This window comes from Pempheris klunzingeri, chromosome 3 (assembly GCF_042242105.1).
Source record: "Pempheris klunzingeri isolate RE-2024b chromosome 3, fPemKlu1.hap1, whole genome shotgun sequence".
NCBI classification, from domain to species: domain Eukaryota; kingdom Metazoa; phylum Chordata; class Actinopteri; order Acropomatiformes; family Pempheridae; genus Pempheris; species Pempheris klunzingeri.
Genome location: NC_092014.1, coordinates 15,022,315 through 15,038,031, shown reverse-complemented (window position 1 = coordinate 15,038,031; position 15,717 = coordinate 15,022,315). Strand labels below are relative to the sequence as shown.

At 41.5% G+C, this 15,717-nt stretch overlaps 1 protein-coding gene across 1 annotated transcript in view; it reads left to right on the top strand.

Annotated features, from left to right (window-relative positions):
* Nucleotides 1–3,234: 3,234 nt before the first annotated feature.
* adgrl3.1 (adhesion G protein-coupled receptor L3.1) overlaps nt 3,235–15,717 on the top strand; it is a 93,323-nt gene continuing 80,840 nt past the window's right edge. The window contains exon 1 of the mRNA XM_070854726.1: nt 3,235–3,316. The gene's annotated coding sequence lies outside the window, so the exon portion shown is untranslated. The remainder of the gene's footprint in view (nt 3,317–15,717) is intronic.

The window sequence follows — 15,717 nt, the reverse complement described above, 5'->3', positions numbered from 1 at the left end:
CTCTTCATCCCCCCTCTCTCCCTTTCTCTTTTTCTCTCTCTCTTTCCTTCAAAGATTTATGTGGGGCACATACAAGAGTCTTTAATTTTACGCCTGGGTAGACCATACACACTACTGCTCCATATTCTTTATGCTTATATCGAATCTATTGAAGGCCGGGGGGAGAATTGTGATTTTAACATGGACATATAGGGGACTCCACCCTTTTAAAATAAGGCACCACGTTGCCTCATTTGAAAGGGCCGTAAATCTCCACCAACAGGCATCAGTACCAAACGCTGCTCTCTTATGGCACAGTTTGTTGTCTGAAGCATAATTACACAGGGTAATACATGAAAAAAACAATGATAGCATACTGTAGAGTCATCCTAATTACATACAGCAGGCTCATGAGTAATGGGGGTGACATGGGACATCAATACAACCATTGCCTCTCATAATAGAAAACACCATTGTTTTACTGTGAGAAAATGGTCAGCATCTATCATGTCCAATCTATTGTGTTGTTTTTTTTTCTTGATTTTTTTTCTTTTGCTGGAAGACATTGAACCTCTTCCTTGTCCTCATCACGTACATCCATTGTTCAGTCAGGCTAAGCCACTCGCCATCCAAAACCCTCTCAGCCAGCGCCCTGCCCTCACTCGTACAGTAGAGAACGCTATGAGCGTTCATCATTTTCCCATCTAAATCTCTCTCTGTGTTGTCTTCATCTTTGCTCTGCTGGTTGCTCTCAGAGGAGCCCTCTCACCGTCATTTGATCAAAATCTTACTTCTGTCCCCTCTTATGAACTCAAACGCTGTTCAATCTTATCCTTACTGTCAAAATGGTAGTCAGCCACTATGGTTACTAAAAAAAGTTACCATAGAAGGGAAAACCTGAAATTATGCCTGTGCAGACGTAGGAAATTGAGCTATTGGTTGACATCAGCGTGGACTATATTCAACTGTTGTTGGTGGTTATTGGTTAGCAAAATGGTCAACAGCAACAAAAAAGACATTAAAAGAAAGGGCTGTGTCCTGTATGGCCACCTGAGGTTAAAGGCCTCATATTATGCAAAATGCTTTTCAGCATAAATGTTTGCCCCGGTGTGCCTGGAGACCACCAAACTTTAAAAAAAAGGCCGTCCTCTCTCTTTTTCTCCCGCTCTGTCATTCAGTAAATGTGCGTGAAAACGTGCTGTTTAGATTTGTCTACCCGTGTGATGTCATAAGGGGACCCGTTGATCATGCCCCAGTAATACAAGGATGTTTAAGGCGAGAGCAAAACAGCAGATCTTCTGTACTGTTCTTCTAAAATAGAGCGTATAGAAAGAGGCTGAAACCAGCTGCAGCAGCCACGTCTGCTATGGGGGGAAATAATGATAACAATAAACCAAGTAAATCTCTTTTAGTAGGACCTCCAAACATGAGTATGAACTTTAGAATAAGCATAATATAGGACCCTAAAGGTTCTAATATGAATATAATTCCTAGTGATACCGGGCTGATGTGTCCATAGACAGAATATAATAAATCATTTGTTTCATTCAGTTGCAGCTTTCCAGAGTGTTCCCTGGCAAACTGTCGACTTGTGCCCTCTGAAAGCAACAACGAGAAAAAAAAATTAGGATTTAATGAAGAATTCCTCTTCAGGGAGGGAACAAAGCGATGCATACATGGACTTTTGCAAAGGCTGCATCTTTAATCTCCCCTTTCCCCCTCTCCACTTGTTCACATAAACGAGTCCTAATGGAAAGTCTCATTCCCCACCTAGTTCCAACTCCTAATACAAACTTGTTCCCTCACCAACTCGCCTGTGCATCCGTACCTGATCCTTTTCCACCTCTCTTCCTCCATTCCTCATTCATTGATCCCTCCATTGTTGACCAGCTCAGAGTGAATAATGTATACCGTGTTCTGAGACAAGCAAACGAGACTTGAACGAAGGTGCTGTAAAGGTGGGGGAGCTTAGCCTCTAACTTATTTCTCGCCAGTGCTCTGTTGCTTCTGGCAATGCTCCTGCATTGTAGTGTGCACATACACATATAACACTGGGGGTATACACTCATTCACATGCATACGCAAGCAAAGGCATGCATGTACACAAGCAAATACAGTGAACCCATCTTTTGTTGTTTTATCCATCCATCAAGCCATAGAGATATTGCTCGTGGCCTCCTGTACTGGCTAATTACTGCACAGCCCTGCCAGAGAGCTCCACACAGGTCCAGGCTCTGACACTATATATGGATGTGTGCGTATATGTACTACAGCATGTTGATGCACTTGTTTTTGTATGCTTGTGAAATCTTGCATGGCACGCAGACAAAAGCTCTGGAACAGAAAAATTCAAGGCCAAACACAGATATGCTGTTTCCTCGGCCCCATCAGCCCTCTCAATAGAAACAGCAAAATATACACACACACAAACACACAAAACTAATGTTTTTGTGCCAAGAGGGCCACACACAAACCCATGTACAGTGTCAGTCACTATACACACATTCATATTGAGATTAACCCTGGTGAGATGAGACCGCAAAGCTTAACCACAAGAGACGGTGGGGAGGAGGGTGGAGTGGAGGTGGGCATTGTGAAAAAAATATATATAGTTATGGAAAACAGGGGAAGATGCAGAGGGAGGTAGGGAGACAAGGCACAGATACAAAAAGATATAAGAGACATTGTAACTGTGAATAACTGCCACTCTGCATTGTAGTAACAGAGCTAACAATTTCCCTTTCTGTAAAGTGTCTCTGGCATTTGGCAGTGAAATGCCACCCATATAAACCAGTTATCATGGCACAAGAGAGCTTTTTAGCTGTAAACTGCCAGCGAGCTCAGAAATAGACCATTATAGACTTTGATACCCCCACACTTAAGAGGTCATTATGAGGCAGAGCACACACATGTGCACGTGTGCATACACACACACACACACACACACACAGGCGCACAAACACTAAACAAGCAATCATGAAAGAAAGTGGCTTGTGAACTGTCTGGTTCTTGATGTTTGTACTTGGTGTTTGAGTGGGTTATTGCTGTTCACGCAATCTGGAGGGGGCCATTATTCACATTGCACCCCACATTCACTACATATTATGGCTATCTGTCTCTATTGTGAAAAATGACAAGGACTACACTCCACTGAGCTTGACTAACCCCCACCCTTCTACCCCTCTATATTTCTGTCTCCCTCTTTGCCTTTCTGTCTCTCCCTTTTACTCTCTACCCTCTCTCTCTGTCTCTCCAGGACTAGGACGTCCAGCTGCCATTGAGATGTGATTCTCTGGGGCTTCATTTCACTTTGACAAAGCAAAGTACACAAGAACAGGTAAGAATATGTGTGCGTGCAAGTTTGACTGCACTGTATCTCGCCTTATGATAATTTTAGCCATATTTAACCAGGGATGTTGACTCAGAATGCATTTTTATTTACAGCGGGCTTATTCAGGCCTGGGGGATAGTCACGCAAATATATATACACACCTGGTGTGTTGTTTTTGCAGACTCTACAGTACACATTTTGCTTTTTTAGAACCCAAATATGACCCGGCGTTCTCCCTGGAGATCTGAGGGTTCCATCTGTGCCAGGAAGTGCTCTAATTGGCCCGACAAATGCGTCCTCTCAAACTACTAATCCAATCAGATATGACCCACCGAGCTTCAAAAAGAATACAGAGCAGTATGCAATATGCAGCGTATATAACAACAAAATAGGATAGAATAGAATAGTAATGTGTTTGGGCAGTGTGTGCTGTGAGCACAAAAAAGAAAAAATATCAAATTAATTGCAATCAGCCTGCCGTTCTTGGAAGGTATCAACAGGAGTTAAACCACAAACCAAGACCTTCATCTGCCCATGAAGCCACTCACTACAACTTATTTACAGTGTATTTACAAGCTGCGCTGGGCCTGTAAAATGTCGAATTTACGAGCTCCTTTTTAATTAGAAATACTGTCTCCTAGAGTTGGGCTGATGAATTGCACATTCAATTTATTGACGATAGAGGAGGATGCAGTTCTTGGATATTGACAGCTAGTCAGAGTATCCCGGTTGACATCAGTTTTTCACTGAGAGGAGAAATATGTTGCATCTTTGCTGTATAAAAACCCTGAGGCCATGTTTTCATGTGGGATCCTTCTTCTAATTGATTGAATTGACTGAGAGCAATGTGAATGATGGTGCGCTCCCTTGTGTGTGCCATGCTCTCCTTCTGTGTGGTTTGGCAGTTTGTTATGTTGTTAGTTTTATCTTTTTAATGGCCAAGGTCATTTCACTAAAGTGTCCTACCACTTGAATAAAGTATTAAAGGAAATACACAAGGACGTGTGTGGGACAGGTCATGTGAAAATATAAATTATAAGAATCAAAAGATCTGCTAATTTTGAGTTTTATTTTTTACAACAGAGGTTGTGGCAATGGGTTTTTAATTCAGCTTGAAGCTAAAACATTTGTTTATCCTCATTATCTCTACATTGTCTCAGTTTGGATTTATTTAGTGATGTGACCCAAGTGTGTGCCTGTGTGTGTGTGTGTGTGTTTGTCTTTCCATTTTAATACACTTCCTGTTCTGTGTGTGTCACCACACCACGCATGATTTCCTTCTTTGACTCTCATGACTCTGAATAGTTGCTTTGAAATGTAATTCTGTGATATCAAGGCCGCATTTTGTTTTTATTTCACTGAAACAATGAGAGACATAGGAGAACAATAGGAAAAGGGATATATCATTCTTCATATGGGGGATGTGTCCTTTTTCTCTGTGTAAAACAGGTGTTTCCTGATCTGCATGCACAAACACGCAATCGTCATTTACCACATTAGTAAGGAGAGTGCAGATTGAAATACAATGCGTATCAGTTTCATTGGTTAAACAATGATTACATGTAAAGTGAACCACACGGCAGTACAGTACACATATGCATGGGCAGATAAGCAGATATGCTCATCTGGACATGGTGCATTTATACCAAACGTAACAAGCACTGTAACTGAAAACTAGGTCTAAAACTGAATTTAAAAAAATCCTTATCTGCTTGTAAAACCAACATGCATAAAAGAGCTGAAGAAATTTCCTGCTATAGCAGCCCTCACACAAATTGCACCTGATGTCTCACACATACACACACACGCACACGCACGCATGCACACAAACCCTCCTTGCTCCCCTGTCACCACCCCCCATGAATACAGGCTTATTGTCTTATAATGTGACCTTTGCCTTGAGTGGAGAGGCCTTTGTCCTAAGACAATAGAGTCCATATTTTAAGCCATGCCAGTCAATGCCGTCCACACAGCTGCCAGAGAATGGGTTCAGATTGTCCAGGGTCCAAGTTGAAGGCTTTGAGGCAAGCACTTGTGGCGTGTGTGTGCGTGTGTGTGTGCGCGCGTGCGTGTTTGCTTGTCAGTGCCTGTGTGTTTTTGTCTGTACTTTTTGTGTCTGTAAGATGCAAGCCTTTTTTCCAGAATCAGCAGATGGGTCTGTGCAATTAGACTCAGCCGTCTTCCCTTGTGTGCACACATGCACACGAGCACACAAACACAACAGACACACGTATGCTGTGCATGAAACAGATGTCTCTGAAACACTAGACCTGACAGATACTGTAATGGAGGGGGAAACTGAGGAATGACAATAGAGTTGCCAGGGCAACGACTAAACATCACTCAAATCTATCTATCTATCTATCTATCTATCTATCTATCTATCTATCTATCTATCTATCTATCTATCTATCTATCTATCTATCTATCTATCTATCTATCTATCTATCTATCTATCTATCTATCTATCTATCTATCTATCTATCGAGCCTTTAACATACATAAAACTTAACAACAAATACACAGGTGACATTACAAAACACAACCTCAACTATAAATATGCACATTAAGTTTAGAACCCAACTAGGAAATACAGCCAGAGCAATACAAGGCACAAACTATATTAGAATAAGACAACATAAAGAAATCTGTACCACATTAAAGGGATACAAATCTCTGCTCATACACACGAGTAGAATACCACCTGACTATCTCAGTACAGCATCTCCACTTTTAGCCTCACCAGTCATGTATTGACCTGCAGTAACAGATAGGCTCAGAGGAAATGAGCTTGTGACTTAAAGGTCACAGTTTAAAATCTGAGTAGTACAGTAGCTGTGAAAATCCTGGCAGTTTAAATCCCTCAACAACTACCATCAGGGCTGCGACCTCTGGGCACTTAACCTTTAACTGTTCCAGTGGAGCAGCTCAGTGCCCAATAGTGCGAGACTGTGCGGCTGTGCTGTGCAGCTCCCAGGTGTGACTGTGTTAATGTGTGAATGTGGTCCGGCCTTCCTTCCTCTCAACTGCTCCCCCTCAGCTGTTCATGCAAACATGAGTGTGTTCTTTCGTAGTCAATGAGCCACGCTAAATGAGGCTTATGACTTCATAGCCTACAAATGGGTGGCATTTTCAGTTATTATTCCAGCTTTGAGTGTTAATAGTTTCATTACTAATTTGATGTACTGCATCAGTGACAGTCAGGATGAATTCAGTTGATTTTAGTTCATTATTATATTGTTTATTGTTAATGCGTGATGCTGCCTGGTGGCTCAGTATCCTGTTGACTGTGCTAAACATACCAATCTGTCCCTCGTGTGCACTTTTTTTCTTCCCTAGGATCAGGACAGGGCAGCAGGGGAGCACACACACACACACACACACACACACACACACACACACACACACACACACACACACACACACACACACACTCAGACACCTAAAGAAGCACACATACACACTGATGTAAATGTATAAACAAAGACTTGCACACACACACACCACTTCCAAACACATTGCTACCATAGTGGTTCAATCCCCCACACACCCTCCACAACACACACACACACACACACACACACTTGACAACAGGGAATAGCCCAGAGAGATGCTCTTTGTCAACAACTTGGAAGAAAGCAGCTATTTAGGGCCACTGTATTCCTGGAAGGATAAGCCATCTTATTTGTGTGAAGAGCCTGTGTGAAACAAAACAAGTTATGGCAGTTACTATCACTCTCTCTTCCCCACTGCTTCTTCTCCTATTTGTGGCGTTCTGCTCATAAACCGCTGCTAATTGTGTAATGTACAGTATATTGTGAATGTGGATTTCCAACGGGCTTGGCGTGATGACGAGCAGATGCACGCACAGATGTTTTCCCTCCATGTGCCTGTTTACTAGTTCAATTATCCCTATCGCATACTGTAGAGATTTGTTGTTCTACTTAGGCGCTTCAGCATAGATTCCGACAAAAACACTAGTTAGTGAAGTATCACAAGCCTGTGTTAACTCCATTCCTCCTGGCACTAAGTCATATACAATTTGCTTGATACATTTAGGTGTATTAAAATGTAAGAAAAAAACTCCAATTGTCAAAACTTAAATACATTTAATTTCGTTATGTTTTATCATGCAACATGTAGAAAAACAAAAGATGGCTGACTTGGTTAAAGGTAGAAAACTGATTGTGCTGTTAATACCGTCAAAGCATATATGCTGCTGTGCCAACTTTTGAGGCTGTCGCATGGAATAATGCACACCCCACTGACATCCTATGTGACCCTCTCAGTCAACTTGTGTTTTCGGAACTTGGATCTATTCAGAATTACAATTTTGATAGGGAATCAATGTTCAAGATATCCAGCTACAACCTGAATATGAGATCTGAGCAGCAGAGGATGAATTTTTGATCAAATATTTCACACTGGCTCAATTAAGCATTGATGAAACAAGGAGTGCACATAGTATTGCACACTCTAGTTTTCTTTTGTTTGAACTTTGTGACTTTGTAATTTTAGAGTAAACTATTCTCCCACTATTTCGGTGCTCACTGTAATATACAACAGTGTATATGTCAGTTTAAAATATGAAACTCAACAATAAATTGTGCAAAATGCCATTGTGTTTGAAATAGAATGAAAGCCCAGTAGCATGTACATGTACGGTATGGCATACGACATGTGTATCAGCATCAGATACAGGAAACTATAAACATTCAAAAATCTATTACAGAATGGAGATACACAGCACATAACCGTTGTGGTCCATCCACTGCTCCTTTCAATTACTGTATTTTCAATGCAGCTGCCTGCTCTTGTTTGTTGATTGGAATACATCAGCACACCAGGGATATGAAATTGCAATAAGATCTGGACCTCTACCCTGCGTGATTTGAATATGAAATGATTAGATTATTGATTTTGGTTATTTAGGTCTCCCGCCTGAGATGATATTGTAGCAGCGCAATCACCATAGCTGACATTTAGCACTGTGTTTACCTTTGCTGTCCTCATTGATTGCTTCAAAATCACTACCCATACATCTTGCTGGAGCTCATTGTATCACCAGTTTTATGCTATCTCAGAATAGTGATAGATACAGCTTATCAAAAATGCAACAGTTGTGGTCTGTGGCGGTGAAGAAAATAACCACATTGCCTCGCAATCACAGAATAGTCATTCTTACAGGCTTGCATTTCAAAAACCATTGAATATCATTATAATAGTACGGGATGCAGTGCATATAGGGGGTGAAAGACTCTATACATATGTTTGATACCACAGGAATGGTATTTGGAGGTTTTCTTCATAAGCCTGATGAGGGTTTGAACTTCAATCTGTTGATATGCCAAACCTTTTTTTACAACCGCACACAAAAAAACTAAAACTCAGCCTCGGCCCAGCAGGGAACAGTAACAAGTCTTGATTTTTATGTATTAATGTGCCAGGTACATTTCTTGAGCTGAATAACCACCGCCGCACCTCCTCATTCCCAGTAAACTTTGAAGAAAAACTCTTCTTCGGTTTTGATTTTCAGAGAGAAGTGAAAATGTAATATCTAACAACAGTGTTTGCTGACAAATATTCCCATACCACTGTGGACACCTGTCATGAGACATTTTACACATAGCATAGCTCTGATCAACACAGCCGGCAAAGTGACTCAAAAAAATTGTAGCGTTAATGTTCCTTCAATATAGCATTGAAGGAAATATTTCCTCTAGTGCCTTTTCTTACACAGGAGTCAAGGTGACAGTCTGCAAATGAATGTACTCTCCTTTTAGCTATATCTCTCTGTATTTCCAATGCCATTTTCTCAGCAGTTAGACAATCCAGCGTTAAGTGGCTCCTTTTATATTTATATTCCAATGTTGGTGCTTATGCATTATTAAATTATGAACAAGGCCCTGTAAGCGCCCCAGAAAGGCCTCTTTGAATAAATATTTCAAGACTCTGATATACACAGTTCATATCTGCTCTGTAATGCAAGAGGCAAAGGTTCGGTCCTAATGTCTTATGCAGAAATCCCTTTTTTTCCTAACTGAATCAGTGGAACCTACATTTGGTCTGAGTTTTTGAACTATAATTTGCTGATTCTGAATATCTTTGAAAGTTTGCATGCGTGTACTTCTGAGAAAGTATTGGGATCTATCTAGCATTTAGAAAGAGGGGAAAAAAAAAACACTGCCTAAGTAGGAATCTCATTATCTAGGGCCTGAGAATCTACAGAAGTCTTTCATCTGAGGTTATTTTGAAATGGAGAACAATGGGTATAGAGGACCTGAAGACGGCAAACATTTTTAATCTTCTTTGCAGAGCAACAGAGGGAGCTGGATTGACAGGGTGGATGATAGAGGGGACAGCAGGAGAAAAAAGACTCAATGGAAGAAAAAGGCAGCAAGAGGGAAGAGCTACAGTTAAAAGCAGATAAGTGAGCAAGAATGGATTGAGGATAACAATAGGGGATGAAAATAAATAGAGGAAGAGAACAGAATTGGAAAAAAAATATTTATAAATTGAAGAAAAAGCTCAAAAACATAGGCTGCATGTGAACATTCTGGTGTATTCTCCGGCTAACCAAGCATGGGCCTTTCATGAGGGTTTAAATCTAGGCCACGAGTGTCGTATCCTGCCTGTTTGTCTGCTTCCTCTTTGATGTAGCATCATTCATTGCTGAGGTGGCTGTTCTCTGTACAGTACAGGACAACTTTCTCCCTCTCTCTCTCTTTTCCTCTGTCTCACAAACACACACACACACACACACACACACACACAAACTTTGCCCCTCTCTGCTTCTCGCTGTAAGGCATGGCTTTGACGGATCCATTGTGACAGTACTGGGTTCAGAGCAGTGACAGAGAGGAAGAGAGGGAGATGGCGATGGGGGAGAGAAAGGGTGGTATGAAGGAGAAGACAGATGAATCAAAGGGAGGAAAACAACAGCCGTGGCAGTGGAATCAACATCACTGCATCTCTAGTTGACATAATTGATTGTATCAGAGGCAGTTTTGTAAACCATTAACTTCCCCCTTATGGGTTACTCAGCTGCACTGCCACGCAGATTCAAAAGACTTTGTGCTTGCTGTACTGTAAGACTGTGTGCTTGCGTGTGTGCTTGCGTGTATACTTCATGTGGCACAGTTGTTTGTTTTCTGCTATGATTTATTCATATTTGCTTTGTTTTTATTGCTTTGTCATTAGCTAAAGACTCAACCACTTAATCAACCACTCTAAGGTGGCAAATATTGACCAGACACAAACAGGAGTGAAGAGTAATTTGCTGCAATGAAACCAACTGTATCCAGCAGTAACAGCAGTTACTGCAGAAAGAGTAAGGTTGAGGTGGTCGGAAGTGTGAAGGCTACTTAGCTGAAGTTTGTAACAGATGGTAGAAGTAGTTAATAAAATCAGATATTGCACTCTGTCTGGACAGTCTAAGGGGCAGCGAAGCAAGGCTACTATTACTACTATTACATGTGTGCACGGTACATGTGCATACATGTTGCCTTTTCAATTATACAATTCTACGGCATTATCATTTTTATATGTTGAAAAAAAAGCTCAGCTCAGTTTTGACCATAATATGTAGCTATTTCCTACTTTTTGGCTTTATAGGGAAATATAGTTTATAATGTTTTCTTTGTGAAAAAATGTGCCATATAAATTTGATATAGATATATTTCCTGTTAACTTCAACACTTGATCTTTTTTATACCGCTATCTGATGTCTTCAGGTTTTGTTTTATGAATCTTGATGAAGGAGGCTATTTGAGGGTACCAAATCGATTGACAGGAAGGAAAAAGATAAAGGCCTTAGGTTATTAACTTGTTTTAAGATTCTTCTCGACCCTCTGATCGCTTTTGGCACTCCCTCTCTCTCCCGCTGCACCCCCCCATCCTCTGGGTCTCCATCCCTCCCTCTGTATCCTCTCCTTTATCCCATCTTTCCATCTCAATCACCCTCAGCCTTTTTCTTTTCTGACCTCATCCAAGTATCTCTTCCTCCATCTTCTCCCTTCCTTTCATATCCTTCATCTCCCCACCTCTGCTTCACGCTGCTCCATGCTCCATTCTCTCTTGCACATCTCTGCCTCAGCCTGTCTTGTCTCATGAGGGAGGGAGGGCGCGTAGAGTTGATTAGACTGGAGCATTAGAAAGTTCAGAGCAGAGCAGAGCAGAACAGAGTGTGGTGTCTAGCCGCCAGGCGGTGCAGAATCAAAACGGCAGTGCCTTACAGATGAGGTCGTTGGCGGTGGATTTTCAGGGTGGTTTTGGTGCATCGGATTTCTGGGAGCGTCCTCGGAGCAGCCAGAGGCAGCCATGCGGAAACAGCAGTGGTCCGGTCAAAGCCGGAGCCTCCCCAGACGCAATTTTCTGACGGGCATAGAATGTCTAACATGGAGGGAGAGGATGAGGTGCGCAGCCCAGAGCTTTGAACTATTTTAGTGTGGAAATTATTTTAAAGGGATAGATCTCTTTAAAATAAAAATTAGTTTTTCTCATGTTAAATGCAAAAGAGGCCAGATTCAGCCTTGCTCTGCTCTGCCACAGTCACATTATTCTGAATATAACATGTTGAAATAAAATTAATGCTTTGATTAAATTATGAAAAAGGTGCAATGAGAAATTTTAAACCAACAAATAGGGGGATTACAAAAATCAATCGGACCAGACAGTGCTAAACTACTGACATTCATTTTTCTCTGAGGACTTTGAATTGAAACCACAATGACCAAAACATGTCACATTGATGTTGGGGTGACCTATACCTTTAAGGCTACACTCCACCACTCTGCAGTTCTTTGCTGTGAAGCCACACAAAGGATTTACAACCAGCGCTGTATGAAATAAATTGCCAACCAGGCCACTTGTCTTGGGGGCACAATGACAATTGTGCACATTCCTACAGTAAACCAGCCCCTCACCCACCTACATATGCACACATATGGTCACTCATCTGTGTGTATGTTCTGTACATTTTAGAAAATAGCCAGTGGGAGCAGCCACAATGCATCTGGCCGTACCAGCCAAATGTATGCATTAAAAACGAGAGACACAAGATGACATGACTGTTTGTCTTGTTGTGTTAAAATTTGGCACGCACAAACATGTGACATTATTAATTGTGATTTTAATGTGGTCCGAGGGGGCTTGTATGTGAACTCCCCCCACCCCAAAACACCCTGACACATGCAACAGTACAGATACGTGTTGTGGCCGACATGTCAAGACATCCATATTGTAAGGAGTTGACAGTATGTTTTCCCTAAGCCTCTGGTCACAGGAGGGGCCACTCGCTGCTAATCAGTATCTTAGGTTTCATCAGCACAGGGCAATTATGAGGGTTGGCCCTCTATTCAAAATCACTCATGATGGTTTAAGTGTGTGTATGCTTGTTGTATATGTGTGTCTTTGTTTGCATTGTGCACGCTTAGTGTGTGTATGTGCTTGTTTGCATGTGCAAACAGTGTGTGCTTGTGTCTTCTGTCTCTCATTATAGGCCACAGGCCAGACTCCCACCAGTTCCTATCCTGATTAGTCATCTCTTCAGCTCCACACTGCCAAATTAGCTACCTGAATTTGTGTGTGTGTATGTGTGTGTGTGCATGGTCAGTCTAATCAAAATTCTCAGAGACTGTCTACCTGGGCTGATGATAATATGCCACACTACCCATACCTACTCACACTCTGTCACCCACACAACCCCATTCAAACCTCTCCATCACATACAGGCACTGACGCGCATACACGCACACACATGCACACTGTAATGGTCCATGGTGGTTAAACCTACCCCTAGCAAGCCAACTGGAGGTAATTTACCGTAGCTTGGCGGACACATGCCATTTTACTGAACACGGTGCATGGCCCCCTGAGCTTTGTTCCGCTCAGACTTCTCTCCAGCAGAGCAAAGAATGAATAACTGAAAAGACTAAAGAGAGGGGAAAAGAACAGGTGAAGAAAAACTAAATGAAAAAAAATGGCAAGGGGAAAAAAGGATGCAGAAGCTGCTGAGCTGCTGCTCCTGTAAAATCATAGCCTACTGCACAACAAATAGGTGTGATTAAATATGTATGTCTATAATAGAACATTTCAGCATATATGCTTCAGTGCATTATTATCTTTTGTACAAACACAAAAAATTCCTCCTCTGGCTGTACTATCTCAACAAATATTTTAACAAATGATTTTACAAATTGAGGGGCTTATGCACATGCTTTCTTTCAAAACTGTCACAACTGAAGAATCCCACCTAGTTTACTTCCACTCTGCTTAGGGAGAATACGTAAATATTGTTACAGATGGACTCCAAAATATTAGAATTTGTATAGTATCTAGATCTTTCCTTTTTGTTTTTTATGCTTTTTATTTATTTTACACACACACACACACACACACACACGTCCACATGGTATTCTTTTAGGCACAAGCACGGGGTAGACTACAAACGCAGCATGGACACATTTGAGACTCTGCCTGGAGGCTGAGGGAGAAGGGCATCTGGTCTCCTAGTGATAAGCATGTGTGTGTGTGTAAATGTGTGTATTTGAGGACGCGTGCACGTGTACATGCGCGTGATGTGCGTTGACAAGGTAGCCCAATCCGGTCAGCACTCATTAGTGAAAGAGAGAATCCCCGAATGAGGAGTGCTGTGACAGGCAGGACTCTCGTTAAGAGACTACACACACACATACTCACACACACACACACACACATAGGGTCAGACCGCCTTGGTGCACAGAATCAGCCCAACATCAATTAGTTCATGGATGCATGCAATATAGTCTGTGAGTTAGTGGCCCCAGCAACAGCTCTTTTAATGCCCACCCTGTAGGAAATAAAGATTCAGGGCAGGAAAATATAGGACATAGAAACCAAGTCACTTGTGCATGTAAGACTTTTGGGGAGCAAATTGTCCTAGTGGTACACTAAATAATAGGCTGTTGTTAAAAAAAAATTACCTCCATGTAGTAAGGTCACATTAATTTAATTATTATCACTATTTTTTGTCACATATATTGTGAATGTTGTACACTATAAATTTTGGTGGCAAAATAGTCTGAAAGGAACAAAAATGTAATGCATGTTCATAGTGCTGGAATAATTAATAGACATCTACCAAGCAGATATAACTGGAGCAGAGACAGCTAGAAACAGCAGGTAAAGCGAAGGACTTGGATCCATGAACGGCTATTTGTTTTGGTCTGATCCTGCTTGTTAGTTGATGCTTTGCTCAGTTTTATGCAGATGCTGCTTATCTGCCAGGGAGAGTCTCCGGTGAGATATAACTCGCTCAGGAAAGGAAATATTGAATTCATTTAAAATATATGGCTCGATTATTTCATCATTTTAGCAGTGAGTGGGTTCAGATGGGGCATATGATGTTTGTCAAACCTTATGTGCACAATCAACTGATGAATATGGGGTGTAAACACATCACATATGTTCTGATAATTAGCACCATTACTGCCTGTTTATTCATGATATATTAACCAATCAACAGATTAAGATAATGAAAGGAAACAGGTTAGATGCTTTGGGCGATTACCATTGTCTATGGAGATGGAAGACATTTTTACGTCATTATCTGAGCATATGGGAGCATGCAGCCCTGCTGAATTATGAACATAACTTGAGTGACTTGAGTTTAAATTAGTCCTGGTCTGCTCATGGCTGTCACGCAACTATTGTCCGTAAAGGCACAGTGAGTGTGGCGGAAAAGAGGGGGTTAATCAACTGATGGGTGAGATGGTGGTGGAGCATACGGGGTGATGGAATAGCTTTTGAATTATGGAACAGTGGAATGCTGTGACTGGTGGCGTCCGGCCATATGTCAGTGTATGCCTCCTGTGTCTAGCTGGGGACAGCTGGTCAGATTGCTCATGTTCAACCGAGTTAGGGACCAATCAATCAAATGGGGGCAGCTTGTTGAGTTGTTTAAGCGAGGGGAAGATTAAAGCATGGGAGTCTATTGTGATTCTATCACTTTGGTGCCATTATGGAACTGTTGGCAGATGCGATCACTCTCCATTGAATCAATTGCACTACCTGATATTTAGAAAGGTGAATGTGTTTGTCGGAGCAGCAAGGTCATTTTAAGGTTTAAAAGAATGCCTGAGGTGATCCAAACTGGAAGGGATTACTCTTACTCCCCTTCCCTCTGTTGATCCTGTTTTGGTTTGTGTAACAAATCTATGCTCTGTTGAAAACCAAATTTTGATATCAAGACACCAGGCTGATTAAGAGCTCACTTTAAAAGAAAAAAAAAACAAAAACAGAAACTCTCCATGATATTTCTCAAAGTCACATGTCAACGTTGTTGGTAGTTAAAACTTGTTTTCCTCCCTCTCAGCCGATGGCAAGCTTTTACACACTTATCAAATGGAAATGTGTATATTCGTGTCACT